The sequence below is a fragment of the Camelus bactrianus genome, chromosome 35 (assembly GCF_048773025.1).
Source record: "Camelus bactrianus isolate YW-2024 breed Bactrian camel chromosome 35, ASM4877302v1, whole genome shotgun sequence".
Classification (NCBI taxonomy): domain Eukaryota; kingdom Metazoa; phylum Chordata; class Mammalia; order Artiodactyla; family Camelidae; genus Camelus; species Camelus bactrianus.
The window spans coordinates 25,410,100-25,432,990 of record NC_133573.1 but is presented as its reverse complement, the minus strand read 5'-3'; the positions used below and the strand labels follow the sequence as shown (position 1 = coordinate 25,432,990).

The 22,891-nt window shown below is 42.2% G+C and overlaps 1 pseudogene; it reads right to left on the bottom strand.

Annotated features, from left to right (window-relative positions):
• Positions 1-4,022: 4,022 nt before the first annotated feature.
• LOC105074624 (multifunctional procollagen lysine hydroxylase and glycosyltransferase LH3 pseudogene) lies at positions 4,023-8,836 on the bottom strand (annotated as a pseudogene).
• Between the last annotated feature and the right edge of the window lie 14,055 nt (positions 8,837-22,891).

The following is a 22,891-nucleotide window of genomic DNA, read 5'->3' as shown; positions in this document are numbered from 1 at the left end:
ATACTGGTCTGTGACCATATGAACCAGGATTCTCTTGAATCAGGGATTGCCAGTAGAATAATTCTGAGACTCCGTATTTCATTTTTAATGCCTATTAAGTTGAAAATATTTTTACTATCAGCATTCTTTCCTGCTAGGTAGGATCAGTAAACTAACCTGAGTTCTTTCAGATCTCCAGAAATACCTTGAAACATGAAAAAACCCCAGAGCAGCTCACGCCTTCCATGTCATGTTCCTGGAACCAACTTTATTCCAAAGCTCCAGCTGTCCATGTGCTCCTAGTGGCACGAGGAGGATTCCACAGCATGATGGACAGATTAGCAGTGGCTGACAGTGACAGGCCACATCCCGGGAGTACCCTGGGCTGACAGAGAGGCCAGACTCTCTTCCAGGAGGCGCACAAGTCAAGGGAGCCAGGGTTTGGATTCCGCCCATGCTCTGTTGCTGTAAATGCTGAAAAGCAACACTTCTCACACCCCCTTGGGTGTTTTCAGTTAGAACACCAAAGAATGAGGTAAAACCTCACCCTCGTCAATTCAGTGACCTAAACATCTTTTCTCAGCAAAGATGTTGGTCTATTTCATTTGGGAATGTATGCATTTTAAACTTTCGTCAAAGAAGGTGAGGTCAGGAGAGCTGGGCAACAAGAGAATATATTGGTACCAGAAACCACACTTGAGTATTTAATTTCTCACTCATTTTTTTTTAAACTTTGCACTTATAAGCTGGAAATATGATCTATTTCACAAATACACCTAATTTACACTCATTAAAGCCCAATTCCAAGCTTAATTTCCCAAGCATAAGATTTGAGCTAGTCTCTCTCCATTTTCGCTTTACTCCTTTGTAAGTGGTGGTGGTGTAACAATTAGTACAGCTTAGGTGCAAAAGTTATAGGCCTAAAAGGGAGGCACTTTGGCAGACCAGTATTGAGTCTACATGCTTCACCAGCATGAAGAACTATTTAAAGGAAAGATGGAAGAGAACGCGAAAGGAAGCGTGAGGATGGATTTACAAAAGGGCAACACGCACCGGCTCCTCTGTGCTGGTCTGCTCTGCCCCGACTGGCCCCTAAGGAGTTACGATATTATAACTCTTTTCCTCTCAGAAGCAGACTGGGTTATGTCTCATGGATCTCTTTCTGAATTGGAAGCATGTTCTTTTACTTTCTATAACATTTACCCCTCCACCTCCAGACTCGAGTCAGCTGACCTTGCTTTAAAGCAAAGCTCCTCATACAACACAGCGGGCGGTCTCTGCAGTCCATGCATTTACTTACAAGTCAGGGATACTTGCTTTTAAAGATAAGGATGGGGGAGGGGCTACCAGGAAATCTTATTGATCAGTGTAGCCCCCTCCCAAGCAAGATTCCAGAAAGATCTGTCACAAGCTCAACACTCCAGTGTTTCTCAGAGAAAGAGATGAGGTTATGAAAGGGGACCTTACGCCTGCTGAATTCTCTAAGGAGCACAGAGAATAGTCAGGGATTTCTAGATGGCTCTGAAACACCTTTGAAATCCTAAAACAATTATTTTGAGAAGTGATATTTGTTATTTTGGTAGGTCTTTATGCCTGTCTGCTTTAACAAAGGGACTTGGCTTTTACAGAGGCTAGTGCCTGAGTTGGAATAAGAATGGAATAGATTCAGTGACTCCCGGGGACCTTCCTCCGCACCCATGACAACTGCAGTAATGTGGCATCTCACCACTTCAGTCTCAAGGATGCCTTTCCAGCTGGGCTTTAATTAATGATAAATCAACAGACAGACAGGTGACAACCATTATATTCTTCCACCTTATCACTGGGGCTAGAATTAGTGACAAAAGTTTTAATTAAATTTTAACTTTATCTTACTTAATTAACTTTGTGTGAAGATGGGCCACACACACACTTATATTTGCATCTACATATTTGTTTGTTTAGTCATGAAATTTTTCCAATTTCTTGTTTGACATGAGAGCATTTAAAAAGAAAGGGATAGTGTTTAATCCAAATGAATTCGGTGTACATTTAACACTCTCCAATGTTTAAGAATGTAAAATACTTAGAAGAGTGTCTGACTCATAAGAAGCACACCATAGATGTAAATTAGCAATAACTATATATATATATATATATATATATATATATATTCTTATAACAATAATAAATTTCTTCCCTTGTTGAGAATATCTCCCAGATCTCTGGTGCATTGTTCTCATGAAGTCTCTCCGTATGATATGCTGGCTCTTATCAACAGAAGTACATCCTTTCAATGACTTAAGAGGAAGTAATAGGCCTGTTTTTCATATATTTATTCTATATGTTCAACTTAAGGGGAGGGGTTATATCTAACTGTTTCTCATATTTCCCCAAAGTTCCTATCACAATCCTCTTTCTCTCAAATCATTGAGAGTACATTCATATAAAACATTTGGAAAAATACTTAACAGTATAGAAAAAAATATGAAAACCACTTTAAATCTTACCACTTACTGAAAACTATAATTGACACTTTTACTCATTTCCTTTGTTTCTTCTACGCATGTCAACTTCAACCTTTATAGAAAACAGATATATTTGACACGTGTTCCATAGCCTACTTTTCACTTACACGTTTTAAACATTACCTCATGCCATTAAACGTTTTTCAAAACTATTATTTACAATGGCTGCTTAACAATCCTTTTAATGAATGTAGGCTATTTAATCTTTCCTTCTGTACCAATATTTTTGCTGTTACAAATAAATGGTAATATTCTTTGCACATCAATTATCAGAAAATATTGTTGACTGATTCCTGTCATTCAGATGCCATTTAATCTATAGTTTGTTGGATGGATAGTATATAAATTCCTTCTTTAGGAGCACTTGGTAATGCTCAGCGTGTCAAGATGTGTCTTAGAACAGGGCCTATTAGGAGACAAGGAGGGTGATGTGCCTTCTGTAATGAAGGCAGTGCTCATAGCAGCCCTAAGCTGATTTTATACCCAGTGCAAACTTCCTCTAGACCCAGAATCACCTGTCTTCTATCATAATAGCACCGTGTATGACACATAGTAGGTATTAAGTAAAAATTCGCTAACTGAAGATCCAAGGGTCTACCTGACGTTTCACTTGGTTGTTTACAGGCATTTCAAACCTAATACACCCACATGCTGAACTCTTAACAATTGCCATGTCTCTCCCATAAAACAAGAAATCACCTGTTTATCTCCCTCCTCCCAAACTCAGCAAATTGGATCACAATTCACACGCTTTGTCAAACCAGAAAGCTGGGAATCACCCTTGACACTCTTACCTCCCTCCTCCCACCCAGCAAGTTCTGACACTCCTTTTGCAGAACCACTTCCAATCCATCCACGTTCCTTCATCATCTCAGCCATCATGGTCCAACCCAGCACCAGCTCACTGTGAGTTCCTGTTCCTGGTCTTCTCACCTCCACTACTGACTGCTTCCAGACTGACTTTTAAAAACACATCTAAGGATGTGCTACCTCTGTTTTGGAAACAATACTGCCCTTTGCACTTGGCATTTTTAATAAACATAAGCTATGACTCTGTGCTGTGGCTTCTAAGGCACTACCTGATTTGCCCCCCACCACAGAACTTTCTGCAAGTTCTGTGACTACACCAATGCTTCTCATTCTCTGAGCACCCACATCGGCCCTGTTCTCTTTTCTTCTGTACCCCTCTCCTGCTTCTCTCTGGCCCTTCACAAAGCTGGATCCCTCCCAGACTTCAGGTCTAACCATCTGTCTCCTAAAATACCTGATGCTCTCTTGCAAGGTGCCTTTTTCATTTCCTTCCCTGCCCTAGGTGTCTCGAGTCTTCTTCAATTTTGAGATCTAAAAGATTTAGTAACAGGTTAAAAAAAAGTGAAGAAACTGCTTTACCATGATGGCTGGGTTTGGTTTGGTTTTAAATAGACATCAGAAGGGTAAAGAGAATTCTCTCTTACAACATGCATTGGAACTGATTTTTGGGATATGACCTCATTCAGAAGTTAAAGTTAAAATAATTCACTAGAACTTCTAAAATTTTTCAATTAAAACTCTGCATGAGATGGCTAACCAATCCCCAATCTTGGCTTATTTTGGCTTATTTGACACAGCATCTTTCCAAGAGGCTGCCAGCACTAGTCAATTTCTTGTCTTCTCCACCCACAAACAGAATGATGGTGGCAGATATTTCTAAATAAATGCACACTTTAATAACAAACATCTGATTTTTAAAGTCTGTGTCAATACTATCCACATTATCTTTTTGTTTCTTTCCCCTGAGAGTTACATATCCTCCTTTATTGAGAGGGATACTGAGAAACAATAATTTAGCACCTGGTGAACCTCCAGAAGCCCTCTTCCTGTGAACCCCTGGGGGCTAAGGGGCGGGGCTGGGGGCTCCATGAGCTTCCTGAGGGCCATGTGGTGGTGGGCAGGGGCAAGGCAGCACATTCAGTCCCAGGCACATGGAACATATACCCAGGAGGTGAGGAGCTGGAGAGACCCCCTCCAAAGATGGGGGCACAAAAAGGCACAATGGCAGGAAAGGCTGGGCAGAGTGGTTGAGTGTCAGGGGTCAACAAAGGACACCATGATGTAGTGAGTGCCCCGAGTGGTGGGCAGCCCTTCATGGTAGTGGGTGAGGCAGCCAGGGTGAAGGAGCCCCCAGCAGTTCCTCGGGGATGAGACCACGCAGTTGTAGCACAGGAATGGCAGCCTCCCCCCTCATAATCCAGGCCCTTGTGGTTGGGGGCAACATTGAGGGTAAAGGTGGATGAGTTGTGATGCGGCCACAGAGGGGGCTGCTCATCTGGCCGGTAGCAGACCACGAAGTTCATCACCGCCCGGGTCTTGGTGCGGTAGCCTGGGAACAGGCTCTTGGTCATAGGCCCCACGTACGTCCTCAGCAGCTACGGCCACTGGTCCTCGTAGCCCACCTGCTTCATGTGGATGTCCACGGTGGGCACGTTCTCGTAGCCTCCAGCCAGCCTTGAGTCCTCGTGCCGGCCTCCTGACCACTGGCCACAGTGCTCCATTTCCTCCACTAGCTCATCGCACATTTGCTCGGACAGCAGAGGGAACCAATACACATCTGGGCAGGGCTGCTCCACGGGTCCCTCCCCTTCAAGAGCCTGGCTGTAGTTCTCCTGAATGCACTGCTCCTTCCAGTCCAGGGGGTTGTCGAAGATCTGCCAGAGGTCAGGGTGCAGGTGGTCTGTGTCGTACCGGGAAGTGGCCAGGAGGAGGCCAAATTCGTGCTGATTGCTGAGGTGGAGGAAGATGCCCTGGTCCCGCAGGGTCTTACAGAAGGCCATGTCTGGGTCAGTGTCGCTGCCTGAGAACACCTCCCTCTGGAGCAGCTCTGTCCTCGGGGTTTCCCCATGGATCACATAGGCCTGGGATATATAGGGCACATTCCATGCGCCCACTCGCCTCCCCTGCACCAGCTCCACGTAGTCCTCAGAGCGGGCGTAGTACTCATCAGGGCTCAGGGCGCCCCAGAAGTTGGACCACAGCTTCCCGTGGCAGGACAGCATGGGTGCGCTCACCTTCCCGTTCTCCTCGATGAGGGTGCGCAGGGTCTGTGGGTTGGTGACGACAGTATCGGCATCCAGGCTGAAGTAGAATTCACATCTGAGGTCCTGCTGACAACTGTCCATGGCCATGTCCCTGGCCTCGCCTGGGGTCAGGGCCTCCTCGGGCCCCACCAGCTTCACAGCTGAGAAGTGGTCCTGGAGCTGGGGCCAGGAGTCAGCAATGTGGGGCTCGTGGTACACCCCGCTGTTCTGCAGGAAAAGGGTGATCCTGTCGGGAGGATAGTCCAGGAGCAGCAGCCGCTGTAGGAAACAGGGCAGGAACGGGGTAGCTTGTTCCACAAACATGGCCAGAAGCACCTGCGGGGGAGGCCACCACCCCCTGGGAGTGTCCTCCAGTCCTGGTTGCAGAACCCACAACCTCCCTCAGGAGCCCAGCCATTGGGGATGTAGTTTCCCAAGTAATTCAGCTGATGCTTAGTGGGACCAGTCCCATGGACCACAGTGGGAAGTGTGTCGTAGGCCAAGTTCCGGATATGCACACGATTCCGACCAAACTTTAAAACCACCTCATCTAGAGCCTCGTTGAGATTCTGAAAGATCCGGGATTTATGACCCAGGTTAAGGCTGAGTTTCTCCCCGAGTCCTGGGGTCCAGGTGGAGCCAAGTGTAGAACAGTTAGTCATCATTAGCATCTTTGTAGTTCCACGGGCGGACGATTTGGTGGATGTTGGGGGCGAAGCCGACGAACACACCAGAGTGGAGGAAGCGCTTCCCCGTGCCCACCTCAGGGTCCTGCTCCGCCAGCCCCCACTCAGGCGAGCAGAAGCCCTCCGTGGAGAAGAGCAGACGGCTGCCACTCCGGACAAGCTTCTTCAGCAGCTCGGAGGGGCTGCCAGCCAGAATCACATCGTAGCTGTCCACGAACATGATGACCTTATCTTCCCGGTCTGCGTATTTCTCCATTTCTTTCTTTAGCCACCTGACTTTCTGTCCTCCACCAACCGTTCGGGCTACATCACCCCCTCGCCACTCCTGTCCCAGGCCCAGGGTCCGCACGGTGTAGTTGAAAAACTCTGCAGACCGCAGAAAAGGCCGGTATCCCTCCGTCTCGGCTGTGGCCACGGCGATCACCAGCAGCTTCTCTGGGTTGACGGGGTCGCTGCCCCAGGGACGATCTGCGGCCGAGGCCGCTGGAGACGGTGATAGCAACGGGAGCGGTAACAGCGGGAGCCGGAGGCCCGGGCCGAGGCCGTGGCCGGGAGCGGGCGGAGACGGCACACAGGCCCGCGCGCCGCCCAGGCGGCGAGCCGGGACCCTAACTCTGGAGAGGGGCTTTGGGGAAAAGGACCGGGGCTGCTGTGCGGGCCGCTGCAAGGCGGAGCCGGCCTGGGGCTCCGCCCTGGAAAAAAGGTGTAGCCAGAGGTTACAGAAGGCTCGAGGTGCCGGCGCCCTAGGCCAGGAGAGGATTGTCCCGGGGCGCGGGCAGAGCTGAGCAAGCGGAGGGGGCGCCCCGGCCGGAGGCGAGGGAAGGACGAGGGGTGGGGCCGGCGATCCCGAGCCGGGACTTCGGTTAGAGCCAGCCTCGCCCACTGCCCGCGTAACACTTGAGGAAACAAAAGCGGAGGGGGGAAGTGACTCCTTGCGGGTCTGGCTGGACGCGGAGGCGGGCCTTTGCCACCGCCCTGCCCCGAGCAGCCAGGCGGAAGGCCCAGAGAGCGAGGCGGCGGGGTCGCACGGAGCCGGGACTGCGGCAGGGAGGGAGGAGTCTGCGGCCCCAGGTGCCAGGGAAGCTGGGCGTTGAGGTTTTTGCAGACGGTCACCGGGGACCTCTGGGATTGCCCACTCAAGCCTGCCCATTTTGTTTGGTAGTCTGGCCCATCATCTCTACTGCCCAGAGAAGCTCCAGGGGCTGCCTTAGTGATGACTGCATCTTCAGGAGGACCAAAGGAAAATAATGTTTCTTTTCCATGTTATCTTTTGTCTAAGTTTTCTGCAGATTTTCCTGTTGTCCTCAAAGTACAGACTTACATTTTCACAATAACAAATCCTGCTGTAAGATTCAAAAGTAAGAGAGTGAAAGAAAGCATGAAAAGTAAGGCAGCTGATTTGCCTGAGACGAATGGGTAAGATTTAGGTGATGCAGGATTCATGCCCTGGATGGGCCATTTAATTAAAATGAGAAATGGCACAGGCTGAAGTTAAGCAGTTTAGGGAATTAATAATCAGGTGCAAATGCAAAGTAAGGACACTATCTTTTAGAACGTTCATCTCCAACTTTATGTCATCCGAGCCAAAGGACAGGCAGGAAATAATATCAATGAGATGCAGGCAACATTGACAAACGTTCTGGCCTCCGAGAGCACAACATAGTTGGGCAGACTAGGTGATCGTCTCTTCAAGTACAAGCATTGAGAAATTACCAAGGGTTACGTGACTTACCCAAAGATCCCCTATGTCAAGGTCAAAGATAGGGAGTATGGCTGGTCAGCTGTTCCATGGCCCTTTTAGAGGGATCATCCTCCATTGGACAGAGGCCCGCAGGAGAAAATCTATCAATAGTGAAGCAGAAGAAAAATAGGTGGCCTTTGTGGGGCTAGATTTACCCACTGGAGGGAAATGGAAGCGCTTTAACATTATAGTAACTGTTGGCAGGCGGGCCAGTGAGGAGGAGGTTAAACACAGCACACATCTCAAACCCCCAGGGGGAAGCACGCTGCTTTGCTAGGAAGGCTCTGCCAAGTTCTCCACTTCAGAGAGAGCTCTGTAGGGGTGCCGGGGAAGGGAAGAACTTGGATGAACATGTGAAAATGTTGACATGGGTCTAGGAGAAGAGACTGAACAAATTCACATGGACTAGAAAATTGCTTTGATGACTCTAACAAGAGAGATGAGTCAAAAAAGGGAAATAATTTAGGAAGAAATCAAGGTGAAGAAGTGGCAGCTTTGGCCACTAGCGTGTTACCTGGTACGAGTTCTAACCCTCATTCTGTAACTTTTCTCTGCTTGCTGAGTGATAATGGGGAGAAAGATTGCAAGGAGGCCATGTCTATAAAACAGATCTCTGCAATTTTTTAAAACAATTTCTATCAATTTATCTTCAGTTTTTATCAATTTTTTCCCCATAGTTTTACATGGCATAGTTTTGACAGACTAGACCGCAAATACGTTCTGCCCATCTTTTATGCAGGAAGCTTTTCCCACGGGGATAAACTAGTATTCACCTCTCTGTGTTGGCTTTTCTGAGTCTTGCTGCTCTGGGTGACTTCTTGGATGTCCTGCGAGGAGTGGGCTGTTTGGAGAACCCCACTTATGAACCATGCCTACTGGGAGGGGTTGGTAAAATGGAAACAGGAAAGGTTGCTAACTGGCTTTCAATTTAGGTAGAGAGTGCGTTCAGGTAAGGAAAGATGCCTCCTCTTCGTAGACAGCCCCCCTCAGACTTACATATCTTGGCCCTGTAGCCAGAGCATGAGAGAAGAGGCCAGGCAGTGTTGGTCAATTAAATGGCAAACTAGAGAGGGCCCAACTCCTAGGAGGTACTCAACTAACATTTGCTGAAAAGTAATCGTGAATCACTTTTGCTAGCATAATAGATATAAATGCATGTTTTGAAGTTAAAAAAATGCAGTGTCTTCTCATTACATAGGCTTTTGGGAATTAACATGGCACATGGGCCGTACTTGGGTGGGACGAAGTATAGGTGTATAGCTCCGTGCGTTACACGTGTTACGCCACTGGTGGTCCATGGCTAGAGATGGTGGCTGCGGCAAAGGATCAGTGGAATTACTTGTGCCAACTTTTCCTTAACTGGAAACAAGTAGCTATCACAGGGAATTGCTTTAAAAAGTACTCTTTAAACACTTCGGAAATGCATTAATATACAGAAGTACTAAGTCACACGTTCTGTTTCTGCTAATTTATGACCAAAAGATGTCTTCTTGTTTCTTGCAAATGTGAATAATTACACCTCACATCTCCAGGCACTGAAATTATATGCATTTGAATGATTTAGGATGCAAACTAGCACTGATCTTTTTTAAACTTGAAGAGAGGAAAAATATGTGTTTACGAGAGAGTGCGGCTTCAACGCTGTCCTCAGTGTGTAGGTGGTGGAGAGAGGTGATGACGTTCATATTTATTTATACATGCTTGAGATTGTAGAGACTTTTGAGCAGCTTTGGCTCGGTTTTGTTGTTTTAGATATTTGTAATACAGTCTTATCTGATTATATTGGAGAAAAGATCCACTTACAAAAAGTACATTAAAAAGACTGCATAGAAAACAATTAATGTAAAGAAGGAAAAGGAGTTACTAAGAGAAATTTCACCTCTGCATTTCATACTGTGGAATTATTAGACATGGCCAAGTTCGTTGAACTGGAATCATTTTACTTGTATTGATACATTTATGCTTCCAGAAATCTATTTTCTCCCTAACTTCTCATTGGAACATTTGCCTTAAATAGTGTCTTTAAGAGTTTATATGGTCAGGATGGTACTCAACCAAAAGTAATAAACCTTTTGTGGGTGACATTCTAATTATTTCCATAGCAACCCTTTATGGGTTAAGATGTCACAAGGAGGATTATGGCTTCAGGTGTGGGGCAGACAACAGGAATGCAACGTCACTAAGACAAAGATGCTACTTGGGCATTAAATAAATGAGTGGGGAATAGATAAAATGGAACAGCAGTATCTTTCAATTAAAAAATTCATTGCACTTGTAAGTCGCCTGTCAGAGGGAATCCTCAAATGTGAGTTTGGGCAGATGGTGTCTTCTCATCAGGGGTGATAATGGCCCAACTCGATGTAGTCATTTAGAGATTAGAGTTATTCTCAGCTTCTCAAAGGGCAGTCCTTGAGCTGGTCACATAGCATGAAATAATTTGCAGGAAAACTGTATCATTGTGTATACCTGTAACTTGTCATTTTTGTTTTTCATCAAAAATGCTGCGGTTTCTTCCAGTTTAAAGAAGCTTGCTTTGCCTCTAAAGACCAGTTCTCATTTCACTGAAGACTTCCAGCTGTATTCACACACTAAGTCACAGGCACATCCTTAGGAACTTTCCAAGTTTGGGGGGTCTCTTTGGGGTAAAGACTAACAACACTAATTTGGGATCAGAAGAATCTGTGAACTGTGGGAATATCTTCTAAACTAGGAGGTAAAATCCATGGGAATCAAGATCTTTTTTTTTTTTTTTTTTCACCATTTACCCGGAAATGGAAAGAGTCTTGGGCACAAGAAAGTATTTAAGTCAAATGCAGCAGTAGGTAACCTGAGAGCAAAGGCAGACATGCCTATTATGTAACTTAGAATGTTTCAGCACAAAGGTTCCAATCTCAGTGAACACAAACTTGAACCCCTCCTTCCCGGGAGACTGCCACTATCCCTTTTCACTAGCAGAGATCATGAACCTGGCCTTCAAGTACATTTCCAGGGAGGTACAAGGGCTTGGCTGTGGTGGAGAACATTGTCCTGCTGGTGGAGAGACAAAACTAGGGAGGCAGGGAAAGACCAAACCATCCTTGCAGCCATGCTAAGCACTTAAAGTGGAAAGTGGAAAGAGTCAAGTCCAGAAGAGAACCTATAGTATGCTGCCTTTATGAAGGAAAGAGGAAGCTATAATAAAATACACAAGTGTTTGCTAATTTGTGCAAAAGAAATACAGGAGACATGAACGGAAACTAAAAAGATGGGTTTTCCACCCGAGGGTGGGTAGGAAGAGGGAAGGAGAGTGGGAAGGGGGCACTTTGAAGAGGGAGGTTGACATTTTTCTGAGTGTACTTTTTTGTGTTGCTCTGACTGTTAGAACTACAGTTTTGTTTCACATAGTCAAGAAAGTTAAAAAAAAAAAACTAAAACAACCCAGGATATGTGGAAAGCAAAAATGAATGAACCTATGTTAAAAAACAAAACACAAATGAGCCTAAAAAATGTATTATAAATTGCTGACAGAACCACCTTCAAGGGGGTAGGGAAGAAAATGAACCAAAGTAACTTTGGAAAATAACATTTTGATGGCATGCTATAAATCGAAAGACCCAACAAACAGAAACAAACCCGTATGATAATATATAAATTCAATTATTGCATTTGTTACAGGGGGTATGGGTTAGTAATGCTGAAACTACTTTACGAGGATATTCGGATTGAATAAAAAAGTACAAACATTGTAGATAATGAGAACTAGGTTTTTCACTGTTGGAGAAAGAGGAAAAACACAAAGAAAGGGAAAATGAACCTGTGGTGTTGGATTGGAACCTATCTCTCATCCATCTATTGATGCAAAGAGATGAATATAGAAAACCAGGTTCTTGTGCGTTCATGTGGCTTGGTATATATACATCTATTTCCTAGTTCTGTCTGCTCAGAAGCCCTAGTAACAATGGTTTTCCAGTATTAATAGCACACCTTGGGTCTGGATTTTGTTTCTAAACATCTTCCAACAAAAGGGACCAGGGCTCCTTGGAGACATGGTTCATTCCAGGATCGGGGCAAAGAAATACAAGAGGACCCTGGAACATCTTGTGATGTCATAAAGTAGCAATTTCTCCAAAATGGATGAGGGCATGTCTAAAGGATGAAGGAGTCAACCCAAAAGCGTGCCCAATGGCATAGTCTCAAACAATTTGATATATTTATACTTTGTATGTTTTATTTAAAAACACATAATGGTAGTATTGGATAGTAATTGGTAGAATGGGGTAAGTTCATACTGATATAAAAATAAATACATACTTAAGGAAGAAAGAATATCTTTTCCTTGAGAAATTCCAATTAATAAATATAGAAAGAATGAATAGAAAAATCACCATTAGACAACACAGTAGTAAGCATTGCAGACAAGAGACACGGAAGAGATGCTAAAATTAGGGGGCAGAAGCTTGAGGAGGAATCAGGATATTTGAATGGTCTTAAGGTATCTTCCCTAAGATAAGGAATTTCAAGAGAAAAACAGTAACTCTACAAGTGGAAATAGCTAGTGGACACACCCTAACTAAGGGGACAAAGTTAACCTCCCTGGTAATAAGGTGAATCAGCCGCATGGACACTCTGACAAGAAACACCCAGAAGGGCAAGGTCATTTCTGTGATGTTCTTGCCAAAATGCGTAACCTTCTTCCAATCAGGAGAAGAGCATCAGACAAACTCCATGTGAGGGAAATACTACAAAATAACTAGAGTTCTATTCAAAAATATCAAGTTCACGGATGTCAAGGAAAAGACTAAGGTTCACAAGTTAGAGTGAGCTAAGGAGACGTAACAGCTAAATGCAGCCTGGGATTCTGGATGGGTTCCTGGAAGAGGAAAAGGGGCAGTGGTAGAAAAAGTGGTGAAATTCGAATATGGTCTAAAGTTTTGTTAATACTCTTATATCTATGTTAATTTCCCAGTTTTGATCATTTTGACGATGATCATGTGACATGTCAACATTAGGGGAAGCTGGATGATGGGTGAATAGGAACTCTTCTACTTTTGCAACTTTTCTGTAATTCTAAGATTATTTAAAATTTAAAACAAATTGCAATACAAGGTGCAATAAAATTGATTCCTATTTCCATGTCTTAATGTGGTGCCATTTTCAGGAGATTGCATTTATCATTGGCTACACTGGCACACCTAAACATTTGGAAGATTTGAATAAAGCAAAGAACAAAAACCAAAGTAACAGATTTTTAATACTTAGGCAATCATTGCCAAAAATTAGAAAACAGGCAAAAAGAAAAAAAAAATCACCTGTCCTCCCATTGTTAATGTGTTAATATTCATTTGTTCAGATTTTTCTTTAGACGTCTATATATATGTAATGAAATTTGGATATGTGTGCATATGTATGTAATTTCTATTATAATCAGATTCTGTATGATATTCTGCTTTTTTATTTAAGTTAAATTAGCAACATACTTTGTTTAAATACATATATACCTATGGCATCTTTTTTTCCCCTTTTAAATAGAGTTTAATTTTTGGAAGTGTTTTATGTTTATGGAAAAATTGAGAAAGTAATTCAGACTCCACACCCAGTTTCTCCCACCATGAACATCTCCCATTTTTAACATTAGCATGATACGTGTGTCACAATGAATGAACTGATACTGACATATTAGCATTAATTAAAGTCCATACTTTATTCAGATTTTTAAAGATTTTACCTAATTTCCTTTTTTCTGTTCCGAGATTCCCATTCAGGACACATTCCTTTTACCTGTCATGTCTCTTCAGGCTCCTCCAGGCTATGTCAGTTGTTCAGACTTTCCTTATGTTTGACAGTCTTGACAGTTCAGAGAGGTACTAGTCAGGTATTTTGTTGAATGTCCCTCTATCGGAGTTTGATGTTTATCTCAAGATAAGATTGGGGTAGTGGAATCTGAGGAGGAAAACTGTAGAGGAAACGTACCGTCCTACCATAACATCAAGGACAGATACCACCAACATGATTAAATCAACGTGGTGATACCATGCCGAGGTATTGTTTACTGGGCTACTCCACTGTGAAAGTGACTCTTTCCCCCCATTTTCCCTACCATACTCTTTAGAAGGAGGTCATGGGGCACATCCCATATTTAAGGACACAGTCTAAATTTAATGGCTTCAGAAATATGAATGCATTGCAGGCTATTTAAGCAACTTCTTTTTTGGTTGTCATAGAGAGGGTTTTCAACTTTTACTCCTTCTAAGGAAACTTGCAATGCACTCTAACTGTGAACATTGATCTCTTCATGTATAGGGATTATTTCTTTAGGATAAAAAGCAAGAAGTGACATCGCTGGCTTAAAAAAATATGTATAGGAAAGCTTTTGACACATAGTGCAAAGTAGATCTCCAGAATATCTGTGGCAACTCGTAGTCCCACCAGCCTGCATAAGCAAGAGCATGCCACTTCTTTTTTCTGGGGGGGGGGGGTTAATTAGGTCTACTTATTTATTTATTTATTTTTAGAGGAGGTACTGGGGATTGAACATGTTAAGCATGTGCTCTACCACTTGAGCTATGCTCTCCGAGCAAGAGCATGCCACTTCCTGATACCACTGTGCATTGCTGGAGTGAGCGAGTGCGATCTAAGATGACGGAGTGGTGGGCAGAGGGCCACTGTGCAGGCTGTGTGAAGAGTTCACCTTTGCTCTCAGTGTAACAGGAGGCCACTGGAAGCTTGTTAGCAAGGGAGAGACCTGATCCGCATACTGTGCTGTGTGCCACGCCTTCATTTCTCAAAGTGGTCCATGAGATTATGGCTGGGTGTTTTTCTCCTTTGACCTTAACTTGAAGTCATCAACCAAAAAGGCAATGCAACAGATGACCTGCCATTCTTTCTTATGCCAACCTAACTTGCCATCAGATGGAAGAGTGCAGAAGGTAGGACTGGAAAGAGAAGAGGGAATGCCAAGATGATTTATTGAGGCAAGGCTGTTGGGTGGCAGGATGGAGTGGACAGGGAAAGAGAAGAACCCCCACTGCTGAAGGCTTTCTGAACGACTCTGCTAATGAACTCAGCCTTGTCGGCTGTACACAGTGTACTGCACTGAAATGAAGAGCAATGGGTAGATGAAACCCACCACTCCCGGACAGCTGACAGTCCTCTGCTAGTTTTTAATCCTGGCAGCAAAGACATTACCCAGAATAAGGAGGAAATAAGGGAGCATCCGAAAGAGCTGTTCAGGGATCATTCTGCAGGAGAGACTAGATCTATCTTTTGGTGTTCTAACAGAAAAGGACAAATCTGACTCCATATTAGATCTGTTCCTTTGGCTTTAACCCTGTGCTCTGTTTGCTGGTTCTGTACCTTTTTGTAAAAGAATGTTGCCTATGGCCTGAGATATACAGGAGAGCCTATTCTCAAGGCTCTGACCTTTAAGGGTATTAACACTTTTCCACTCATATAAAAAGTTGCAGAATAGAAAAAAACATTTGTCCTGTTGGAGGTTTATGGGGACGCCACGACCTGACCCACGTGGACCGCTGCAAGGGCAGAGGATTCTGACACCGAGTCTGCAACAACCAGCCACACCCCTCCCCTTTTTAGTATAAAAGGAGCCTGAATTCTGACTTGGGGGAGAGGGTTCTCCAGGACAGTAGTCTACCAGATCTTCTCAGTCTGCCGACTTTCCAAATAAGGTCATTCTTTCTTGCCCCGACACCTCATCTCCCGATGTATTGACCTGTCATGTGGTGAGCAGAACGAGTTTGGACTTGGTAACAGTGTGACTCAGTAATTCATACAAAGATGTTTATCACACTTGGGATGAAAAAGGGCTGATCTAAAGTAGTAGGATCTCCTAAATCTTCATAGCTTTTCAAAAATGAGAATTAAAGAGAATTATATGGACAGTATAGGTGCCATTAAACAGACCCATCAGAAAACACTTTAAACGTTTAGGGAACAGTTAGATAGGATCCATATAAACACAGATGCAGAGATTTCTTGCATCATTTCTCTCCAAAAGGTCTTGCTGTTGATTGGGACAGATAAGAGCTGAGGCTCTTTAAACATCGCAGGCATAACCAGATGGCCCATCCATCTTAGGGCCTACTGAGATGTAGAATTAATCTTTAATTACTTATTTATAATTTATAATTACACAGATAGGGGCCGCTCATCCCACTTGAGTAATTTTCTCTGTGGGATTAAGTTGTGCCATTTGGAAGGCACAGGGATTCTTTCAGTTCCTAGAGTCCTGGAAGCTGGTACGTCAGGGAACCACATCATCACGGTCGACATTACCAGTCAACACGCACACGAAACTACTGAGCAGACTGGTCTTGGTGGCCTCCGATTTTAAAAGTTATTATATCATCTTACCAACTGAATCCTACAAAATTGATGGTCAGCATATTTTGGCTACTAAGAGTGCTGACAAGACTGGACCTGAAGTTTTTACTCTCCCCTCTCCCCTACCCGACCAGTTCAGTCATCTCAGCATATAGATATGGCTCTGTGAACCAGAACAATCAGGCAAGCAAACAAAACCTCCAACACATTTCTCCTAAGCTCTATTATTTACAACGGTGGGGTGTTTTATCAGGTGTTGACCTACAGAGATTCAAATTTTGTCAGTCTGATAAGCTTGATATAACTCTGTAAAGAAGTAGGCAAAAACAGGAGATGGATAAAAAAAACTGAATAGAAATGGTCTTAGAAGCAAAATATCTAGGCCTAGAGAGCAGACTACATTCCTAGTACCTTTATTTTAAGAGCAAGCAGGTTTCATGAGCATTTACAAGAAGATAAAAAAAGAGGCAAGGATAAAGTGTTGCCAGTGCCTGGGGCCAGATCCTTTTTTAGGGTTTTGTATCTTCCTTTAGCTACTCAGAAAGAATCCAGGTTGAAGAATTAAAAATAGATTCTAAGGTGGCAGAATTTCAGGACTGGACTGAGCACTCAAGACAGTCTAGCCCAATTTCCTTCTTTTAAAATGTGAATAATTAAGTCCATTGAAGTTGGCGACTTCTCTAAATTAATACATTGAGCTATTCGCTTGTTCATTTAGCAGGTGTTCACTGGCTATCTGTTGAGTATGTATTGAGTGTTAGTGAATATTAGGCACAGAAAAGATAGTGTTAAGTAAGCTACCCTGCAGCTTGACATACTGCTTCTCTCATAAATGCTGAAAAGACCCAATGTTGTTTAACGTTGACCAGGAAAGGCTAAGGGACAATAATTGGCTACAAGGATGTGAAATACGGTGAGGAAAATTTTAACCATTTTATTATTACCATCAGGATTCAAGTAAGACAAATGGGTCCATGTTACAGCAGAACAGAGTTCAGTTAAATGTAAGAAACAACTTCTTGGCTACCACAGTGATTAAACACTGAAATTAGCAAGGGAATTTGTTAATAGTGTAACATGAAATAGATATTCCTCAGTCTTCAACTCCATTTTTTTTCCCAAATAATTCTTTTTATTTCTCATGAGGTCCCATTTCAAACTACTAACTCCAAGGATTTTAGTTGCAAAGTTGTTTTTGGTATAAAGCACATCATTGTTGCTCTTTCTCTGAGATGCTAAAATTCATAGAAACTTAATTGTGATTTTTTTCCCCCAAAACAGATAGCTACATAGAAATGACATGGATAAAATTCTGAAAAATTGGCTTAAAGTTAAACTCAGAATTTAACTTTTAATGTTTTTTTTTATCATTGACTTCACATAAACATATTGAAGATGTGGAACCATGGAAATCATTTGGGTCCTGATGATAATAACAGTCTGTAATAATAATTCCCAAAGGTTGAACTCCCACTTTGTGCAGGATGTTTATAACTTATATAATCCTCTCAAGCAACTATATTTTACACCTGTTAAAAGAGAAGGAAACTGAGAAGATGAAGAACATTGTCCAGTGTCACACCCTGATAACTCTAAGCACAAGATCTGGAACCAGAGTTGGACTGACCATGAGGCTGGTGGATTCTGAGGCTGAGTTTTACAACCCCTCACTCACGTGGTGCCTCTGAAGCCTTGGGAGGTGCCCCAGAAATGTGTTTATAAAATAGGGTGACTGATTGTTCTGTCTGCCCTGAGACTAATGAGTTTATTGGGATGGAGAACTTTCCATGCTAAAGCTGGGACTGTCCTGGACAAACTGGGATGGTTGGCTACCCTATTATATAAAGGATCCTAGGTTTGTAAAAAATTTAAAAAGTGAGCCATTATGATCACAGTGAATTAAGACAGCTGCCCTTTCCCACTCATATTTCCTTCTCTGTTATGATACCTCCCCTCCTGATAATGGACTATCCTCATATATTTTGGGTTCTAACTAAGGGGAAGTTAAGTTGTGGTTCACATACTTGTGTAGATGGTTACTTCTGTGGATGGTTAAAAGTTTGCCATCCGTTCTGGATTAGGAGTGGCTTTGAAGGACTGTTTCTATGCCTATGTGGCCAACCCACCTAGCAGTGTTACATGATGACGCCGAGGCAGAGGTCCAATCGTGACATAAATCTTCCTAATAGCATGCTGCACCAGAAGTATGCGGGAAGTGGAGGGAAAACAGTGTGAAATGTATGATGGCGACCCTCTGCAGTAGAACATTCTTCCAAACCTCACAGCTTATATAGGAAGGAAACTTGAAGAGGTTCTCCCAAACTTAGCAACCATCCTGAACATGTGCGTGCTATTCCAGACAGGCTGTGAAGTTGGAAAACCTCACAGCAATAATAATAACAATGATAATCCCCACCAGTTTCCGGTCAGCCAATCTGGAAGACTGATTTACAGTGCCACGTTTTCCATAAAAAAGAACATAAGCTTATTATCATATCAAAAGGTGGTCAAAGACTATGCAGCCAGAAAGACATAGAGGAGAAAGGCTATTATTGAGATAGGTTAAGCAGTTATTAATTAATATATGTACATTATCTTTTTGGATTGTTTATGTTTTATAAAATTTGTAATTTCCTGTGATTTCTTATTCTAAATAGACACTTATTTTTAGGTTGATTTTGTTTATTTGTAATTTCGTATCACTCTCTTTTAAAAAAAAAAAATTCTTTTCTTTTCTTTTTTTGGTAGGAGAGGTAATTAGGTTTTTATTTATTTATTTATTAATGGAGGTGCTGGGGTTGAACCCGCGACCTTGTGCACACTAAGCACATGCTCTACTACTGAGCTATACCCTCCCCACTTGTATCAATCTTAAAAATTTTCTACCAGATTGAAGTTTTAGGCCCCACAAAATAGGGAGCCATCCCTCGACGGACTTTAGGTCTCGGGTGTGATGGATTCCACAGGCTGCCTTTCCTGGGCACACTCTCTTCAAATGCTTGAAGTCTGTTTCTTTGATGACTGTAGTTGGAACATTTATTTCTATTGACAGATCAAAGGAGGGAAAGTTTGAAGAAAACAATGTAAATTATGGATGTAATTATGGATGTGCTACATACAAATCCAAACAACAAAAGCAAATCTCTTAGACAAACTGACAGGTGGGGGAAGCCTGGGCACAGACTGTACTTGTGGGCAGTAGAAGCAGGTGGCAGGCAGGTGCCGAAACAAGCCTCCTCCTCCCTGAAGAGTGTGGCCTTCATCTCATGATAAGCTGTTAGTAGATGGCATTCGGATGCTATTTTTTAAAATAAAGAAAATGGTCCTATAGTTAACTTCCAGGAGATAACCACTCTGTGCTACCTCTCATTCCTCATGGCTGGATGTTTCCTTCTTAATTTCCTTGGCCAGCTAACTGATCCCCAATGTAATCTCTTTCTCATCTTGGAGACTTTGGGGGTGGGCTCCCCAATCCCAACCTTCCTGCTGAAATATGGCTCCTTTCACACAATCTGGAGGTTACCTACTTGTCCTGGAACACTCCCTCTTCTGTTCCTCTTGGGGCTGTAGGTTGGTAGGACTGTATATATGGATATACTAAATATACCAATTATTGACAGTAGCACTGTTTGCGGTGGTATTCTGAGGGGTAACCTTTCTAAATGATTTTCCTTTTGGAAATGTTATTTTGACAAGCATGGATCCTTAAATCTGGACTAACTACATTTTATCTCTTATTTTACAATTCACACTGCATTTAAAAATATCAGTTTCCATATTTCCGTACCAGATGCTGGAGAAATTTTCTATCCACAACTTTCAGAAGGGAATGTCATTTATGTTAGATCCTCATTTCTCCCCACTTTATATAACTGTCATTTTTTTCTAGTAATTATATTCTGTGCAATATAACGGAACCATCAATTCAATAACAGTAGACATGGAAATTCCAGGAAATGACAGCTACCTGAATGACCATGGTAATCCAGCTATTTATATCATGTCTTGTTTTTCTATATTGGCCAAGAAGACAGTGGATGAAGTTGCTCGGGGGGTGTATGTGTATAATTTTCCACAGAGTCATCCTTGTCTCCTTAGTATATAAGCCCACCCTGAAATGAGATTTTTCCACTGGAGGAAAATCTTCAGGTATGGACCACTACAGTATTTAAAGTTTAATCAAACTTGCCTCTTTGGGAATAAGATGGAGATTGGGGGAACAAGGATAAGATGATTGCAAAGATGTATACCACGTGGCATTTTAATAGGAGAAACATTGCTTCTAGTATTTCTTGGGAAATATTAGTAGCCACTATATTTTTGCCTATTGTACCAACCAGGATAATCTCAGGGTCTTAGAACAACATAAGGTTGTTTCTTACTCATGCATTATGTCCATTAGCTGGGGATTCTGCTCATTATAATCAACCTGGGATTCAGGCCAATGGAGCAGCTGGCACAAATTCTGAGAGAAGGTAAGAACACTTTGCTGGATCTCACACTAGCAACCAGATGGGCTGAGGGAGGAACCTCAGAAGTGAGCTCCACAACTGGCTGGTGGAATTCATCTGGCCCCACTCAACTACGTGGGAGCCAGGATTACAGGCTTCCCCCATACAGAGGCAGAATTATTTTATGGACAGGATTAATGGTTCACTTGGGAAGTATTTTAACTTTATTCTTTCATTTCTGCATCTATCCACCTGTACATTATTTCTTTTTTTTTTTTTCCTGTGTCTGCTTTTTCACTATTGCTATTTGGTTTGTGTATGCCACTATTCATTATTTTGCAGTTAAACTTCTTTATTAAAACACAGCATATATAAGTCATAAGTATAAATCATAATTGTGCATATTGATGAATGATCACAAAGTAAACAGACCTATATAATCACTATTCATATTGTGAAGTAAGTAGTACTAACACTCTAAAAGCTCTCCTTATGCCTCCAATGGATCACTACACATCCCGTTCTCGCCACATGCAACCACTATTGTGACTTCTAATAGCACAGCTTAGTTTTGCTAAACTTTACAGTCGTAATATATATATATATATATATTTAAATACAGTCATGCTATATATTTATATAAAATTATGTATGGCCTTGGTCATTCAACTCTGTAATTCTATATTTTATTAATGCTACATGCATATATAATGCATTAATTTTCATTCCTGTGAAGTTTTCCATTGTGTACATATAACAAATTGTATTATCCATATATTTGTACTGTTACTAGTTTGGTACTATTCATTGTGTTTCTGTGAACATTTGTATCATCTGTATATTATTTCAACGTGTATTTAGTAACTACGATGTGCAAGTTACTGTGCTAAGGAGACAGAATAATGAAACCATTCTTGATTCCCAAGATTGGGGGCAGAGTAGAGGGGGAGAAAAAGCAGAGGATTTACAAGAGATTGGAGAAGTCCTTTAGTACATTTCATGGATGTTGAAGTGTTTAATATTTCTATAATCTTGGTATATGTCACTTTTCCTATCTTAACTTATAGGGGATGCTGAAGATTTGTAAAATCCATCATCAAGTGTTTTCTACTGCTTAGATACCATTCTTCTGTCCCAGGCTTCAATGCTGAGAAAGTTTGGGTGTATCTACTTCTCCATCTATGGACATTATAAGTCTGAGACCCATTAGAAATAGCCAGTGTAGTTGGAGTATAAAAGAAGGCTAACTTTCACTTATTTACTATCCAAGTAGTAATACGCAGCTTTTATAGTAGGAACAATAAGCTTATCATCAAAAATTGTGCTGATTATTTTTCATACTTATCTTTAACACCCATATAATTCCACAATACTACTACTGTTAGGAATAATTAACCACAACTAGGAATATGTTGGAACCTGTGGTTTTTTTTGGCATGTGGCTTTCTAAGGAGAAAAACACAAGACAAATTCCACTTGAAGATTCCCCGGTGGGGAGAACACACGACTTCAGCAATCTAACCTAATCTACTGCATCTTCCAAATCAGAGACATGAATTAAATATTTGGTTGGCTTTATTTCTTTTCTCATCACTAACTTACTTTATTTGGATATGGAAAAGTTAAGAACTTGTCAGCAGGCTCATTTATTAAATAAAGGGCACAGCTAAGACTTGGAACATCTGGTCAAAAGACTGACTCTTCCTCATGAAGCCTGGTATTTTTATCTGGTACCCTCAGTTTGTCTGCATAATTTTTCCCCACAAATTGGTATTTAAACCTCAAAACCTTTAGCTAACTACATCTGTCATTGATATTTTATTGTTTAATTTTCTTTTTATGGAGCCAAATTACATCTCTACCACATTCAGCCAGCACTTTACATGTCTAATTTGTCGACATGTTCTATAATGATAATTTCATTGATTTAGAAAGTGACATTATGAGCAACATATGTTCAGTTTAGCAGTAGACCTTGTTATGGCAATCAATTTTTTTCCCCTCCAGAACTCAACTAGATTCCACATTTAGAGGCGGCAAAGTAATTTAACCAGTTCATGTTCTTATGATTTTCAAAAAAAGAGAAAGAAACCTACCCACAGTATGCTTTCCTACAAGAGTGAATTCTCACATTGCGCAGTTTGCAATGTGCATA